The following is an 18,211-nucleotide window of genomic DNA, read 5'->3' on the forward strand; positions in this document are numbered from 1 at the left end:
TCTGAGTCGACAAGCGGGTCCGGACACGGCGACTGCAGCGAGGCGTCGACTCAAACCAAACCGGATGATTTCAAAGTGTATTTATTTACCTTTTACATAACAATCTGTCTCTGTAATATGCTCCACATTTACTTTGAAAAAAAAGGACTAATTTCCATTCACACTGCACCTTCTTTACCACAAAATAGAGGAACAGACTTCTGTTTCTTGAAATGGAAATGAAACAAGCAGCCATTATTGAAACTGGTGTTGATGACCATAAGTCATCTCCGCTACTTCTGGAAATGTGCATAGAAGTTGCCATTACAGTAGTATGGTTCAAAAGCATCCAAGATCAACACCGTAGTGATTATTGTGGTTAGTGGTAATGATCCGTCTCTGTGCTGAACATTTAGAGACTCATCTAATATTGAGCCGATTATTCACACACCTGCTTAGAGACCCCGAAGTGAGTCCTCGGTCTCTGGCCACACCGAAAAGCAACCGTTTGCCTTGTTTCTATAATAATGTCATTACTCTAGTGTTCACCACTGTCACAAAGGCCCAACAATTTCTTTCAAACTCCTATGCTTCCTCTAATGGAACATAAATGCAATTTCATTCCTGCACAAGGACCTTGAAGGGTCAATTTGGAAGCCGCGGTAAGGCCCCCTTGTGTAAGTGCGGCAGTGGGGTCCACAAGAGGGGATAAATATGGGATTTGGTGCCTCGTGTGAGGGGAAAACATCGGCATGAACCAACCAATGACGATCGAGGACGAGTAATCTGCATACGGGGTATGCTGAAATAGCCTGGGTGGTCGAGAGTGAATTTGATTTCGCAAAACAAAAAACCAAACACGATGCTGTATTCTGTAAGAGATTTCCATACGGTAATAGGCTGCACAGTGAGACACAGATTGGCCCATTAGCTGGATGAAATCAGGAAATTGTGTAGGCGAGGCAAAGGCATCCACAATTGATTGAAGGGAATGTCAAAGCAATTATTGTCAATCCTGACCCAACGCATCACCCTTTCTGACCACAGCTGCAGAACAGATGTGTTCTAGCTTGTAGGAATGTAGTATGTGGGTTGGGATTCGCCAATATGCTGGACAATGTGTCTCTTAAATTTAAGTCGGTGTGGTTCGCATTTCAGACCAACTGAGCATTCAAAAACCTTCATTGTATATTCTACATTCACCCGTTTAAATTTAAGGTTAAAAGATCTTTCACAGATTCATAAACACGTGACGCTGCCCATCGGTCTCGAAGGAAAAAAGTCGTTGCTCAGGTGTAGAAAGAAGCAGCCATTTCAGTGGAGTGGATTTGCTTCTTACCATTTAAAAGCCCCCCCCCCTATTTTATGGCATATTTTGTCTGTTTGTTATGGAAGCTCTGTGGGAGGGTTTCTAATTTGACTCTGAATGAAGAACAGAGCGAGAGTGATTTAACCTGGCAGGTATCACAGAATACAGTTTTGACATGATGTCACTTTGACTCGGGGCGTGTCGATTTCATGAGAGATGACAAGGCGCTCATCAGTCGGCCGGAGCCCAGACAGTGAGGGGGGGGGGGGGGGGGCGCGTGGGTGAGACTAAGTAGGAGAAGAAAAAGGAAATGTTTGCAGAATGCATAGAAACAGCTGGTTAATCAGCCCGTGGCAACATTCGTATTGCTCATTTGTTCTTCAGTCCGTCATTGAAAGGAGCGATCACAAGGGAACGCTTCATCCGTTACCCGCACAAGTTCTTCTGGGTTCTCGTAGTTAGCAGGTCTACCCGCTGCAGAGGAGACGGGTGGGATGTTGTCCAGGGGTCAAATCTCACACTTTTAATCTCACACTTCCATTTTCTCCTTTTTTTTTTATTGACCCGTCTTGTACCATCAGCAGAGCTCCGTGGATGGATTGAGCTCTCGACTCAAACAACGAGAATACAGCGTCCCGACATGAGCGGCGTGATCAATGGCAGAGACATGCCGGGTCGAGAGTCTCAAGGCCTGTGTTTACTGAGGCAAACGAAGAGTGGCTGGTGGAATCGAGGGTTCCAGACTCGAATCAATACAGTAGCTATCATCATTTGCAGGGTTTATTAATGGCTCTGCCCCAAGCCGGCAACAAGAGAGAGAGAGAGAGAGAACACTCACTTGCATTGAGGGAACCAACACCCCAGTGTTTATGCAGCTCTCTTCCTATCAATCATTGCCGTGTAAGTTGCTCTCAGCAACGGTATGGCCACCTCCACTTACCTCCCAACCACCCCCCCCCCACCCTCGCCTCCTCCCCCTCAATCATGTAATGAATGGCATCAATTTTGCGGCGAGGCTGCCAAGGTGTACAAATGACTCAGAACGGGTCAAAGTCTAAAGGCGAGAAAAAGCGCAGGGCTGAGTTTAATTCACTTTCTTTCCCTCTTCTCCTCGTCGCCACACGGCTCCATCGAGTTTTCATGAATTTTAAAAAGGTATACCCACCTGTTCGAGACTGACAACCGCATCCGTCACACAGGATACAGCCACGAGGCACACAGGCGCTCTCTTCCACCAACAGGCGCCGCCCATCCTCGCAGTCGAGGAGATTCCTCGGCTGTACGATTTTAAGAGACTGCGGAACGCGTCGTCTAGTATGTCAGAGGGCCAGGAAAGAGACTCGCTTCTTTCCACAGGAAGTAGCAGCTCTGTTGAAGAGAACGGGTTTCAGTTCAGCCAAATATCCGGGTCGTGTCGAGCGAACGAACAATACGTTTTCTCCGACTGTCAAATGAACCTGTCGAAATCTCGGTGAAAGATGAGCAAAAAGAGAAATAAAGGTCTGCTATTTTACTTCTTGATCAATATAGAGGAAGATATATAGATAGATAGATAGATAGATATATACTTTTTTAATCCCCAAGGGGAAATTTGTCGTCACAGTAGCAGCACCAATAAACTGAACACACAAGAATAAAAAATAAAATATAAAAAACAGGGATGAAAGATATAGAAGTATACAAAGTAAAATATAAAATAAAATATATATGTATATATAACATATATGCATACACAATACACAATACTAATGACAAATTAAATAAAATATAAAAATATTAAATATATATGATTAAAGGGTGTATTTTGACTGGGCGTAATTCGATCCACAAGCTATAAACCGAGAGCAATGACAAAAAACCGTCAGGGAATATTGTAGAAAGTTCAATTCAATTGAACGAGGGCAGGATTATCACCTCTCGAGATGCAGAAAACTGCCAGCTGATGATTTTTTTGCTGGCCGCGCATGGATATGCTTGTTCTTCTTCTTTTATTTGGCTTTCAGGTCTTCGGGCTTTCACCCAGATTAGACCGCAGCGCTGGCCTCAATGTGCTGTACCACGTCCATGGGATTATCCCACTACCACTGACCCCCAGATTGAGACATTGTAGTCCTGCTTGACGAAGCCCGGTCACACACAGAGGAGACTTTACCGGGTCCAGGATTACTATATTCAGGCCCAGAGTACACCGACATGAATGGAGGCGCAAAGGCTTCCCTGTATCTTCTTCTTTATGCCACAGTACAAGGCCGGAGTGTGTCGAGTTGTCTGAAGGACGTGTTTAAAGGTGTATTCATATTTTCCACGGACTGTATCGCGGTCGCCGTGTCACGCTGTTCATTTGACAAAGTCGTACACGACAACAGCTTTAAATGAAATCTTCGGATAACACGACGGCGGGGAGAACAAGAATAATTCCCTCCGTCTGTCATTCATCATTCAAGGAACGAGAACGCCTTTTTCCAGAGTGATTTACCACAGGACACAAATGTCATGGAGACTCCTTCCTCGTGTTCTTTTATCGCAGAGCTGGGAAATGAACAACGTGCGCATTCTGCCGTGAATTCTCATTCACATACTTCTCGAGAGGGCTCGAAAGAAATCGCAGGCATCAAATGTTCTGATCTCCATATGTTTGATTGTGGGAGTCTGAATGCAAATGAGGGTGCCTTTTTCCCTTTTTCCTTTTATCTTTTCAAAAGCAGGTAATTCCACTTATTTGTCTCGTGTCTCTTTGTCCATGAATCTCCATCTGCCGGAAACATACAAAGCAATTTGGAAAAGTATTTATATGTATGTGGTATTTCAATAACATCAGTATGTTGGGTTGTTATAAATAGGGCTGGCGTTATAAGATAAAACGTATTTTCAAGTAGGCCCTGCACACATTTTAAACGAAGCTGCAGCAAATCTATTTTTCACATTTAGTTAATTCAAATTATCTTTAAATACAACACTCATCCACAGTTTGCCTTCAGTCATGAGATTAGGATATTTACTACAATGTGCATATTAAACACAAATTAGCCAAGGAAAGGAGGCCGGGCGGGCTGAGTGAGTGATACGTCTTTAGGAGAACGTCGCCATCTCCCAGTAGCGAGCCCCGAGGCCGCCGGCATATTAAACTCTCATCATTATCTGACTTTACTCATATTGTTTATACCATATCAAATGAGTGTGTGTGAGGAACGGTTGAGACGTTTCTGGCTGAGGGCAGTTTTTAATGTGCCAGAAATAAATAAATAAATGAACTTCAGCGGTAGCCTGGAGATTACATAATTGTAACATAAAGTGTCCCAGTTTGGAGACTCGCTTGAGCTGGGAGAGGCCGGGTGAATTGATTTTGTAATAATTTCTTTATAAAGCTACGATTTATCATAGCAATGCAGTGGCAGTAAGATAATAGTGTTCAATGCATTATGTATAAAGGAAACCATAACATGATATTTAAGTACAGTTGGTCCATTTATATTGATGCAATTTACATCGCTTGTCAGTTTTTGGGTTATACTAATATAAATAGCACAATAACCATCACGAGTTGTTTTCTGCTCGAGTGAAGACAATGTACATGGCTTTAATAGGGCTGCATGAAATGCTATTTCTCTAGCCACGAAGCTTTGTAGATAAATATTTTAAGATGTTCGAGATTTATACGGATAATTCACACACATAGCACTTAAACACACACACACACACACACACATAGAATATATAGAAATAACCTTGTGTTGTCTGTTGCATCCAATGGTGGTGGGAGAGGAGACTTTTCAGTATTGTTTTATTTTGTATTACTTATATAACTGCTGTTATTATCTAATGTGAGATGATAACACAAATCCAACTTCAAAGATATAACTTTTTTAAAAATTGAAACAGAAACGGCTAGAAATTGTGCAATTGTCCGAGAAAAAGAATTTGCTGATATGTGGTTGTCTAAAAACAATAAATGAATACATATACAGTAGCCTATGCCAATGTAGCTATACTACTGCATTCACGTCTGACCTGCAAACACCTGTGCGTGTATGTAACTTTCATCTGTTTTTCTTGTTCAATGAAACAACATGATGGCAAACAAACAGGGTCATTTAAAAGGAGCTTTCATCATGGGAAACCTCTTCACCTCAGAAATATCCATATTCAGGCCCTCATAGAACATATTTGCAAGAAATGGACGTCTGCTATTACAAGCATTTTACAAAATGTTCGAATAATAATAATGATAAAATGCTTTAATAGTTACTCAAAGGCACAGAAACAAAAAAATATACAAACGAGAGAGAGAGAGATGTAACTGTGAGAAACAAAAACATGATGAGCGTGCATTACGGGTTAAAGCAGATTTAAATAAACAACACAAATAAACAAGTGCAGTGACAGAGAAACTCTGAGGTTCTGGAGGAGAGCGGTCCAGAGGGAGGGGCAGCAATGGCCCTGACCCCCCCAGGTCCGATGCTTGGGAGAGAGTTCCATTCAATTCAGTTTATTTTGTATAGCCCAATATCACAAAATACTAATGTTCTCCAGAGGGCTTTACAATCTGTACGCATATGACATCCTTGACCTTTGACCTCACATCGGATTAGGAAAAACTCCCAAGAAAATGAGAAAAAAAAACCTTTCACGGGGAAAGAAGTGAAGAAACCTTGAGGAGAGCAACAGAGGAGGATCCCTCTCCAGGATTGACAGAAGAAACGATGTCATGTGACCAGAAGGAAGCGTTACAGAGTTACATAAACACATTCAATGAGTATGAGAGAGATGGGGGGGTGAGGAGGAATGAAGCTGCTCGGTGAAGAAGGGCTTTGTATGCAATGAGAATCTTGACCTGTGTTCGTTGCTGTATGGGGAATTGAAGGTCATCACTGAACGGACAACGCACACAGAGTTCATAAACTGCGTTCGTTTACAACTCTGTGATATTTATTGGCATCTTGCGCGCATAAAAAACACGTTTGAATGGTGTCAACAATTGAGAATGCGGCATTTGCGGAGGAAATGTGGCTGCGAGAGATTTCAGCGTAAATTATATCGCTGTCGCTTTGAATTCTTTTCATCCGGCTTCTTTTGAAGCACAATTGGTTTGGTGCAGCTGAGCACTCGACAACATCACAGGGTGTGTGACACGTGTTCCTTTCCCTGTTCTTGGGGTGTGTTTTTGTCTGAGACAACACTCGCCTCTTTGTTTAATGCTAATCTCCAAAGTGCAGTCCTACGATCAGCGTGTATATTGGCTATTAGAATTTCACAGACCGTAATCAGACGACCGTTAACTCGAGAGGATCGTAACACACACACACACAAGCACCAACATGCACAAAAATACAGAAAAAAACGTTATCCGCCACTGTTTTTTATTCCTCAGAATGAACATCTGAGAATGCTAATCCAAGAATAAGACAAATAAATCTCAAGGAAGTGATGGCGAGGCTGTACGTGGGCACGATAGTGCCGTTAGCCTAATGCTAAGGTCACCTCGCTAACGCAGGGCTCTCAAGTGTCACGCATTGAGCGTGAGACTCACGCATTTCGGTCTTAAGTCACGCACTCCCGCCACACATCGTATTTCTCACGCTGAAAAAAACTCTCGGCTATTTAATGTTTTAATGTGCCGCAGCGCGCAAACATGAGCTGGCCGCGCTGCCCTCACCGTGGAGGAATCAAGCGCTCCCCTGGAGTGCCACTTATCAGCCAATCAAAAAAAAGAAATGGGCTACACAGTAGCCAATCAGAAAAAACCTGTATCTGTTGTATCTGGGTAAGATTTAATCCAGCAACCAATGAAAATAAAGCATCCTGGAATTGCGCGCGACTGACTGATATCCAAAAATTTCAGGGGGGGGGTGGGGTGCTGATGGAAATGTCACTCTTGCCTGTCTTCAAAACTTGAGAGCCCTGCTAATGTGTGCTTGCAGTGAAATTGTTAACATTGAATTCCATCCATTTTGTATAGCCCAGAATCAAAAATCTATAAACCTGAGCCAGCCCTAACGACAAACCAGAGCCAGGCCTAACGATAAGCTCTCCCAAAGAGGAGAGGCCTAAGTCTTCTCCTACATGAGGTGACGGTGTCTGCCCCCTGGACTGAAAGTGAGAGCTGGCTCCATCGAAGAGGAGCTTGATAACGGCGATGTCATTTCGAAGGTAGGTCACGTTCCACACCTTTATTTTGCCCAAAGGAAAGAGACCAACTGTGACATTATGAGAGAACCAGATGTGTTTCCTGATCGCAAAAGTAACTGCTATCCATCTCGAGGGGAAAATTAAAGTCTGGACCAAATTATAATCTGTCCCGTAGTCGGGTGGGACGATTCAGTCAAAGCCGCACATGTAATCCTCCTGGTGGTGCTGGAGGCAACGTCTGGGCTGGATTCATCCTCTTTGAAACATAAATCTCTCGTAAATCTATCCAGTAGCTGAGATAGTCCGGACCTTTAAGCCTCTCTTTACGCGTCGGGTCGGTTTCTGGCACGATGAATGCAACGCTCTGCTCATGCTGGAGTTTCGGGAGCTGCCACGATGCTTTGTGGGTATTCTGTGCTGAAATGGGCAACGACTGCCGGTCCCGCTGTGTTTCCTGCTGGCATATTTCACAGCTCTTCCGAGTATGCATTGTGACACTTTGAATCCAGACGGGCTGTACAGACATGTGGATCAAGTGTTCACAGCGAGTCTGAGTCAGCGACAAAAGGCTTTAATTCGTCTGAGTCGACCAGTTTCAGAGATGTTTTTGTTTACGTGGAGTGATTTATTTATATTTATTTATTTAGAGCAACAAACAATATTGTGTGAAAAAAAAACCCGGCTCAAACTTCAAGCTGTTAATAATAATAACCTCATGAGCTCATTATTTGGAATCTGTGGTATTGGATTGTGTTGTTTGTGAGGTATTCCTGTTATTTTGTCCATCCCTGGACTTGGTTGCCAATTTCATCAGATTGGTATTTTGTGCATCACAGAAACTTAACTTAATCAGATATCTATATTTATGTATTGTGTAGTTTTAAGGATATCTATTTCTTATTCTCTGTAATCAGGGTTGGTTGATTAGGTGGAAACGCGGTAATTTACCGTGATTTTATGGATGAATCAATTGAACCGCGAGGCTTGAAATAGCAGTGTTGTGGAGACATGAACTTCAGCAGAAAAGAGATCCTTTAAATATTATATATATCAGTGCAACATATTGATTATTGGGTTCACTGTCTTAGAAACTATTTTATTCAAACACTAACGCTTTACAATAAAACTTTCGTTGAAAGAATTTCATTTGTTCCTCTTTTGCCTCGGAGAAACCGAATGCTACGTGATATCAGACATATCCTTCATCAAGGATGGCAAACAGCTCTCTCATGAAAAATAGTCTTAGCAAAATCCATTTCATAAACACCAATTGTCCTGAAGGGTGAAGTTAATACAGATCCCTGATGAATGTTTGTGCATTGAGATGTGTCCATGCCTAAGGATGAGCTATTGTGATGCTACTTTCCAGATAAATCCAATGACGACTAAATCTTTATAAGAACTCCCACACAAATCACTCTCAGATTTTAGGATATTTCTAAACATGTTGAAGATGGACTCAGTTTTACATTATTTCTGTTTACTATTCCAAAGGGACTCGACAGCATAAACAACTAAGCAAAACAAAACACTTCTTCTTGTTTTTTTTATTACCTCAGTAAGCCAGTTTTTTTTTAATAGATATGAATTCCCAAATGGTGTTTCTATCACTTTTCCCACATCAGTGTTTTTTGTTGTTTTGTTTATTTATTGGATCCCCATTAGCTGACGCCTTAGCGACCGCTAATCTTCCTGGGGTCCACAGAAAGGACAAAATACAATACATACAAAAACATACAAAACATATCGTCAAACCAACAGTTAAAAATAGTTCAACAAAGTAAAAAATAGTGCAGTCAGATGCACAGTACAGTCGAAGGATAAGATATATGTTATGCAATTCAACTTAATTCATACAAAGAAAAAGAAAATCAGATGACTAAAAAGCAATAGAATACGTCAAGTGGTGAATGTTCTTAGGTGCGCCTTTAAGTGGGCCCACGAAAGCTGAAAAACAAACCGGGCGAATCAATCAGTCATTTGGAAGATGAAAGCAGCTGCTTCCTCCGCAGTGTGTCGTCGGCCTTTGATTGGTGTGGAGGTGACGATGACGGATGGTCAGAGGTCATTCATCTCCTGCAGATGAGGGTTTCTTTAGGACCGGAACAATCAAAGGCTTCGTCTCAAGGGCAGGGAGGCGGAGAGGTTTTCATTCATATATTTTGACTTAGAAAATGGACCGTGCACACTTATTCATCCATTTTGAAAACACTTTACTTCATCAGTCTTGAGGTTGCACTTACATTCCACTACTTTGCAGCCTTTTTTTTTGTATCATCAAATGTTCCTCTAGGTCTGCATTCATTATGTAAAACAGATATGATTGATATGATTTCTACAACCCAAAGGGCGCTTGTTTGTTGCCCACATATTCTGCAGTTGTGCTGTTATCTTTCAGGCCTGGAAGCTTAAGGGCTGGAATTTTACCTCCTTGGAAGCTCCAGGCAACAGGTCCCTCTAATTATGGGAAATGATGCTTATGGCACGTCAATTATGGTGCAAAAATACTGCCGAGCAGCTGTGTGTTCTTTAAGGCTTAGCATTGAGGTTTTCCTTCCCCTTCCCACTCACAGTATCTCTCACAATAGCACCAATGAAATATCAGGCACAAACAAACCACCTGATTTATTCTTTAAATTCACTCTGCAAGAACTACTTCTCTCAGTAAAATTCTTCCTCTTCCTTGTAGAGACATTTGATTTCCCAATTTGATGAGAAGGAAAGGGATACTGGCATAGCCAAATGTGTGAGTGAGCCATGTGTGATCCAACTGAGAAGATGTGTAAAGACCTATTACCTAATACTTTTCAGCATGACACTTAAAAGGACCTCATCTGCACAGAAACACAGGGAAAAGTGAAATTAATTTTAAAAAACAGCGGGAAGCCTGCAGCTCGGGTTGCTCATTTAAACATCCAGCACATACTAAAGAATATAAGTACTAATATGCATCACGTTAGCGCTCCACCAAGCCCTCAGGCTTTACAGCTGCAGAATGCTTCCCTATGTGTACCAGCTATTTGATGAATTTTCCTGTTTTCCATAGGTGTAGGCAGCAGTGTACTCACAATGTCATTTCTTCCCCTAAACCAGCTGGTCGCTATGTCTGACAATGACACCGACAGATTATAACAGATTTTTTTTACGACCCTGTCTTTAAAAAATAACCAAAAAACGGGAAAGTCTAAAGGCAACCACTGAGTACCGGGTGGCCCTTTTACATCCATGCTCCAAGTGCCACTTTAATGTCATGATGGCAACACATCACATCTGTTGACATGTTGGATGTAACTGGCTCGGACTGATCCATTCTAAATGCAGAGGGTCAGATCTATCCGATGCTATATCGGCATTGTCTCGATGCTCCTCGTAGAGTTCAGGGCGAGACACTTGGGAGTCGGATCACTGTTTGTACCGGTGTTGCCAAGCTTCCTTCAAAACGGAGTCAATTTGGTGGCACTGGACTATGACACTATTAGAGAGTCAATTAGGTAGGAGACAGTCAAATACTGCTAATCGGAGGCTTAGGGGGCAGACTCAGCTCTGCCCAGGGCGTTTCTGGACTGCAGTTGTAAGAAAGAGTTCAGGCATGAAGTCAATAGGTTTGATTGAAACTTCTGCCCTAACTTTAAAGAAGAGGTGACAAATATATTCGAACATTATCAGGCCACGTGTTTGTTTTTTCCTCTGCACTTCGAAGAGGGACTGCAATTGTTGACGTGATATCTCTGGGGATTAGAGATGCACCGACGGATCCGCCAATGATCAGAATCAGACGATTTCCAGCTGGATCGGCCATAGATAGATAGATAGATAGATATATACTTTATTAATCCCCAAGGGGAAATTTGTCGTTACAAGTAGCAGCACCAATAAACCAAACACACAAGAATAAAAACAAAAACAAAACACAAATATAAAAAACAGGGATGAAAGATATAGAAGTATACAAAGTAAAATACAAAACAAAATATATATGTACATATACAACACACATGCATACACAACACACAACATCAATGACAAATCAAATAAAATTCAAAAATATTAAATATAGACAGTGTGCAAAATGCAGAGTGTGTATATGTGATGGGTGACTTGAAATAGACGATCTTGTGCCGGTGGAAAGGTAAAAGCTACACGGAGGTTACAGACGGTAACTGACAGTAGACAGAGCGCCGTCTTTTCCCCCTCTCTGTGGACGTTCACAGTCGGAAGGTGTGGGGAAGTCGGGGGGGTAGCCACACCCCACCGGAGAGGGAGTTGACGAATACGAATAGATACTGATTCCTTTTGTTTTCTATGAATAAATAGATGAATAAGATACATCCTTTTATAGAAATGATTCTTTATAACAGGCCTGCTTACACAGTACATCACGTTTCCTTCATTGTTCTCTGATATGTAAATTCTATTCTCACATATGTTCTTTTAACTAAATGTTATAAGGCAGACAGCGCCTTCATTCAACGTTGCTAAAACGTTGAGGGATGATTAATTTGGGCACTTTGGGCCGCTGTAATTTGAAATTTTTGTCAAAACGTCTTTTTTATATAAATACCATGGATGGAGGCAGTGCTATACTTTTTTTGTTTGCCAAAGTACAATTAAACTAAAGGAAAGGAACAAAATAATTCATTTAATTGTTTTCTTATTTTTACCATTTTTATGTGGACCACAAAGTTAAAGAAAAGAAAAGTGTGGAATGAAACTCGTACTTCTTTGTTGGTTTATCCCTAACTTCATTCATAATGCAGCGTGGAATGTAATCCTTTATTCATAAAATTGTTTTAATTATTAAATGTTTAATTATTTCTTATATATATCCATATATATGTATATATATATATATAGTTGTGGAAAGAAATTAAGCTTTTGTACATTAGTATGTGACACTTTGTATTTTAGTAAATGCCATACTTAGTGAGAAAGTAAGGATGTTAACAAAAGGTTTAAATAAAGAAGATCAGTCATTAAAAAAATCTGTTTTTTAAAAATCATGTAAACATGTTCAAGTAAAAACCTAAAATACAAGTATTAACCTTACAATAGCATAATATGCATTCACTATACTGTGTCCCGGTCCAGATTTGCACCAAAATACAAGTGTCAAAAATGTTTTATTTTGAGATAGCTTGCCAACAACAAACAAACAAACAAACAAGGCTATAAGCACAACCTCCCATGCAGAGATAAATAAGATAAAATCTGATATACATGTTTAGTTCTCACTTATTTGTCCTCAGTAGTGTTGCTTAGAGTTGCGGTTTGCACTCTGACATGAAGATGGCCCAACTGCATGTTATATTGTCTTGAAATATAAACAAATGTTGTTCTATTTTGTGAAGATTTAGTCCCTGGTGCTATTGATTTTAAGATAATATCTCAAGCTGAAGTCTTTGATGAACCAACTTGTGCAACCCCAGAGCTTCCAGTCAAACAGTCTGTCCGACCGGTGCATTGTTTACTTGACTCGCTCCGCAGACTAAACACACAACAAGACACGGCGGTGAACGAATAACAGGAAAGATGTACAATTAGGAGACTCAGTGGAGCGGAGACAACAACCAGTTGTGTTTTCAGGCTTAATTCTATTGTATTTCTTAGCTCTAATTGAACTGAGCATTGACGCAGCGCAGCAGATTGAAGTCGACAACCAGCCACGCTGAAAAAAAAAGATGTCTTGGAAATTTATTTTGAAAAACAAATATCTTTGTTGGACGGGAATTTCATTTTTTCTCTTGCACGTCGGACCCACAGAGGCAGTTAAAGTATGCACTTGGCAAAGGAAGGGAGTCATTTGCAAGAGGAAGTCATTTAAAATCTCCTCACACATCCTCAAAAAAACAACGAGCGTACGATTCCTCTTTGTATTGTAAATGCAGTCGGAAGGTAAAAAGCATCACAGACAAAGTTACTTCTGAGCATCAAAGAGTTTCTCAGGATCCGGTTTCCCGCTCCGAGTTCAGTGCTTCAAAAACCTCGCGTGAACTTTTCTGAAGTTTTATTAGTGAAACTACAGTTCAGCTGCCGAGAACATTATGACGGTGAATAGTTCACGTGCCGCGTTACCTCCTGTTCATGTCGAAGGTGTTATTAAATTCCTTGTCGACAGACATCCTCCCTATTCCAGCAATAACTGGTCATTAATGCTGACTCGTGCTATCAGTCTTCGGCACGAGGACAGCTGTGTCTTGTTGTGTTGTTGTGAATAACTTTGCTCCCTGACTAAGAGGTCTTTTCATAATGCATTCAAATTAGAGCGCAGAGCAGCAGCGCCGAGCTTTTCAATGGAATTAAAAAACCGACGCTTTTTTGTGTGTTTAGGGCCGCTGCAAGGTGAGCAAGCTCGTGATTTAAGCAGCAAATTACAGAATGTTTTATCTTGAGTTTTTTCACACGGAAGCCTCGCAGTAGAAAATGTGCTGCTGCTGATGCCAAACAAAGGAAGTGAGACTAAAGTTGCTGTGACAATAAAAAGCAGTTGTCAGGTCATGTGGAGTTCAGCTTCGTTGACTTGTAATCCCGGATTTACGAGGAGCTGCAATAAGGTACAATACTGTATACTTAAAATGTTCCTCATAAACACAAATACGAAGGTTCATGAATTCAGACATGCGTGCATTCCCATACAGTTTATGCATTTTTATGTTTGTGTGAGATTGTGTTAAGAGTAATTTTAGGGGTAACGGTTAAAGTTACGGTGATCTCACATCAGTCCGTTGTTCATTAACTTGATATCTCAGGAAAACCTTGAACTCATTTCTTGAGATTTTGCACAAACGTCTACTTGGTATCAAGGATGAACTGATTATATTTGAGTTACCTCACAAAACACGTGTTTGGCTATTGCTCAATACTTCCTATGCTAATTATTACAATTCCACACAAATGTCTAAAGGGATAAAATGATGAAACAAGGACATTTTAGCTCAGGGGTCAGGAGCCTTTTTGACTGGGAGAGCCATAAAAGCCAAATATTTCTAAATATATTTCATTGAGAGCCATATAGTATTTTTAACGTATAATAAATTAAATATGTCTTGCTTTTAATGCAACTTCTGGTGCTGCATGATGCTACGGGGGAGGGGGGGGGGGCGGTGCAGGTGACTTTTTCATTGGCAGTATGGTATTATAGTTAATTGTCGTGTGTATTGTTGTGGGAATGACATCCCAATGGGTTTATTATAAGTAAAGATTGTACGTAGTTACTTCATTTAATATGTTCAGAGTGATGTTCAGACGTGTATCAACCGGTGGTCGAGAGAGAGAACACGGTTGACCGTCCCTGAACGTGCTCTCTGATGATGGCCATTTAACATTTTTTTACAGTTTCTCATCTCCCTCTTTGAATCAACAGAGCTCCTCTCTGCATTTTAAACCTGTTCGTCGGATCATCATTTTATTTCGCGGTTATGGAGCCTGCCGTTCGCATAATTCAAATACAAAGAAAACGCGGCGCTGGTTGATGCCTTGAATTGATCTCGCGCGCAGTGTGTGTGTGTGTGTGTCCGTCGTTATCCGGAAGGCAATCGGAATATAAATGAAAAGCAGAAAATGAAAGCCGCTCAGCCGTTGTGGCAAAGACGGATTACACGTCTGCGGCGGTCCTGATCCCGACGCAGCTATTTGTCAACATTATGTTCCAATCATTTCAGGGAACACGGTGCCGAGAGGACAACGGGAGATGGGGGGGTCTGCTTGCTTCTCACTCAGCTAAACCCAGAAATTTGAGTAACCGCCCGAAATGGAGGATAATTTCGTCTGTTTGAGTCAACTGGACAAGTGGGTCATCGCACACACACACACACACACACACACACAGCTGAAGTGATGCAGTCAATACAAACACTCCCTTCAGCCGTCTGGAGGAAACTCAAAGATTGTGAGACCCAAACAAACAGTGAAAGTGAGTTTTTACCATTTTTTTTACGGATACCAAAAATCCATTCTTGGATCAAACACTCAATGGATGTCCGGCTCAGAATCTGTAATACATCCCCAAAGAAAAGTGTTGGAGGAACTGAAACAAATCCTTGTTCCGAACAGCCTGTCAGAACATTGGACTTGTCAGAGCTCCACTAGAAGCCATTAATCCACAAACTATTCATGTTTATTTATAAAGAATGAAGAATCTACTAATCTAATCTCTAACCCAGTTCCACCGCTGAATCACCAACCAAATCCTCGACCAATCGGAGCTTTGCAGACGGGATCCTCCCGCATAGCCACCGAGCCACATCCACAAAGGATGGAGACGAGAAAAAAAAAATGCTCTGGTTACATTTTTTTATCTGGTCTCAGTGCTGCACGCAAACTGCTTTGTTTTCTACTGTTGCAACACATGAGAAAGTGTAAAAGCCTTTTATTCTGAAGTATTAAAAGCAGCGATGAAATATGGTCCTCTTACCGTGAGCCCAGATTGTACGGTTTCATCTTCAGGCTCTGGGATGGATAAACTTATCTTTATTGGAACTGAGATATTCTTTATGCGAAGAAAGCAAAGTACAAAACTACAAAAAGCGGAAGCCCATTTGCTGCAGTGAAGAGCATACTATTAAGATATGGCTTCGACTTGGTGGGAGAGATCTTGATATCCTGTCTCGCCTTTATCTTGCATTTTTTGCCTAATTAAGTCAAAAACTGAGCCGGAGAAGAAAGAGAAGCTTACAAAATCCATTTCATGTGCAGTAATCCACGCTGAAAAGAATAGAGAGAGAGTCGCTACAGAGACACATGTGGACGGAGTAAGTCGGGGCACGTTGGTTTCTCCACAAACTCTCATGAGCCATCGGAGCAAATAACTCTCAAAACGGCTCTCGTCGCAGGATTGTCGCAGTTTTCTTTTTTTTTTTACTATAAAAAATTAAGAAACAAGGTCAGAAATTCTGTCCGAGCTTCTCAAACTTAACGATCTTTGGTGATAGCTCTGAGAGAATGAGAGAGCTTCCTCCCACATGGGGGACTCCGTCTCCAACCTCAACACTTTTTTTTTCAGACGGCTATGTCTGGACTTGGCTGCCTCCACGAGGGAGGGAGACCGCAGAATGACAGCAGTCCAGAACGCTGCTTCTCAAACTTTTTTCGGTGATGAAATATTTTCCTGTGAAATATGTTTTTGAGCCGAGTACCTCCTCACCAGTGCAAAGCATGTTGGGTTGAAAAAAAGATGCAATATGCAGCATTGTGACATCACGGTCTGATTTAATATAGAATATATACAATTCAGTTTATGGACTTACACTTTTTTTCCCTTTTATTTAAAGGATTTTTAATGGACGCTCATTTTAAATAGATATATGTATATATATTTTCTGAGTCCCGTCACCCCTGGAGTGCGTTCACGTACCACGTACCACTGGTCTACTCTAGACCACTAATGGGCACACAGGACAATAATCCACAATACTAACATAACTATGATCGAAGCCTTCCTGCCGTCGTATTTATTTATTTATCTTTCGTTGACATGACTGACGGAGAGGACGGTGTTACTTTAATTAATTTGCAGGTCATTATTCGGTTGCTTCCTCCAGTGGCTTTTGGGAGAACACCATGTCGAGCTGCAGAGTTAATCTTAATCTTTCCTCCGACAGCGGGAACACAAAGAATGAATTACGTATATTAGCTTCCCCGACTCTAAACCGGCGTCCACCTCCCACACGGCGAGCTCTTCGGTGATAGTACAGGATGTACTGACACGCGTCTCGGCCGTGTCCCCGCTGTCCTGAGAGCTGCAGGATGCTGGGAAGCAATCCGTCAGAGCAACGTGCCACACTGAGGCACTCTAAATCTCCCCCAAGAAATGCTGTTGGAGAAGCACTGGAAACATTGCTGCGCCGGCACAAAAAACACATCCCGGCATCCTTTCTCCTTTGTTTGTTCCCGGGTCCTCTGAAGAGTTGGCCGTGTCCAGAGTGTGCTGCGTCTGTGTTCTGGGTCTAAAGGTGGGGATTCGGGATGATTGGCTACACGCTCTCTGTGCTGGTGTCGTGCGATGACTCCGTCAGGTTCTTGTGACGGGGTGAGGCTCAGGCGCAGAGAGACAGGCTGGACGCAATACGAATAACGAAAAAAAACACTCTTTAATGAGGCAAAACAGTTTACAAAAAAAACAAGCTCCAAAAGGGGCAGGCAGAGGATCCAGATTCAGGGCAGGCAGGGTCGACAGGCAGAATCAGGACCACGGACAGGACGACGGGAAAAGGACACGGAACTAGAGACGACAATCCGCCCAGAGACAAAGCAAAGACTGACACAATATATAGGGGGGGAAACACAGGTGTACGACATCAGACACTAACGAGACAAGAGTGGCTGAGGGCAGGTGCAGGGAATTAAACAATCAAGACATAGGAGACACGGAACACAGGAGAAACAGAACAGGGTGTTACAGACTGATGCCTCCGCAAACGTTCTGCTCTCATTAACAGGTTCATGCTTGATAAAACATGTACCTGCCTTTTTGAAGTGTCAACGTGTTTAGCGCATAAACATACAAACAATAGTAAACGGAGCGAAGAAAATGTTTAGTTTTCTGGAAAGAAGCCAGAACGGAAGGATTTTGTGAAGCTCGCTGTTCCTTTATCAATAACCATAACATTCCCTGTTATTGGAAAGGGAACGCCTCTATATGTAAATGTATTTTACACCTGGAAAATACAATAGCATCGATTTGGGAATCATAGGAAAAGTAAGGAGTGCAACACACTTACGTTAACAGTTGCATTAAAGTTTGAGATAAATCCACATTTGAATGTACAGGAATGTATAACGCCCTGTTAACATCATATGCAT

General features: G+C 41.7%; 1 protein-coding gene across 1 annotated transcript in view; it reads left to right on the forward strand.

The window, feature by feature from the left end:
• LOC130208954 (metabotropic glutamate receptor 4-like) overlaps window positions 1-18,211 on the forward strand; it is a 134,630-nt gene that overhangs the window by 74,029 nt on the left and 42,390 nt on the right. The window lies entirely within an intron of this gene.

This window comes from Pseudoliparis swirei, chromosome 18 (genome assembly GCF_029220125.1).
Source record: "Pseudoliparis swirei isolate HS2019 ecotype Mariana Trench chromosome 18, NWPU_hadal_v1, whole genome shotgun sequence".
NCBI lineage: Eukaryota > Metazoa > Chordata > Actinopteri > Perciformes > Liparidae > Pseudoliparis > Pseudoliparis swirei.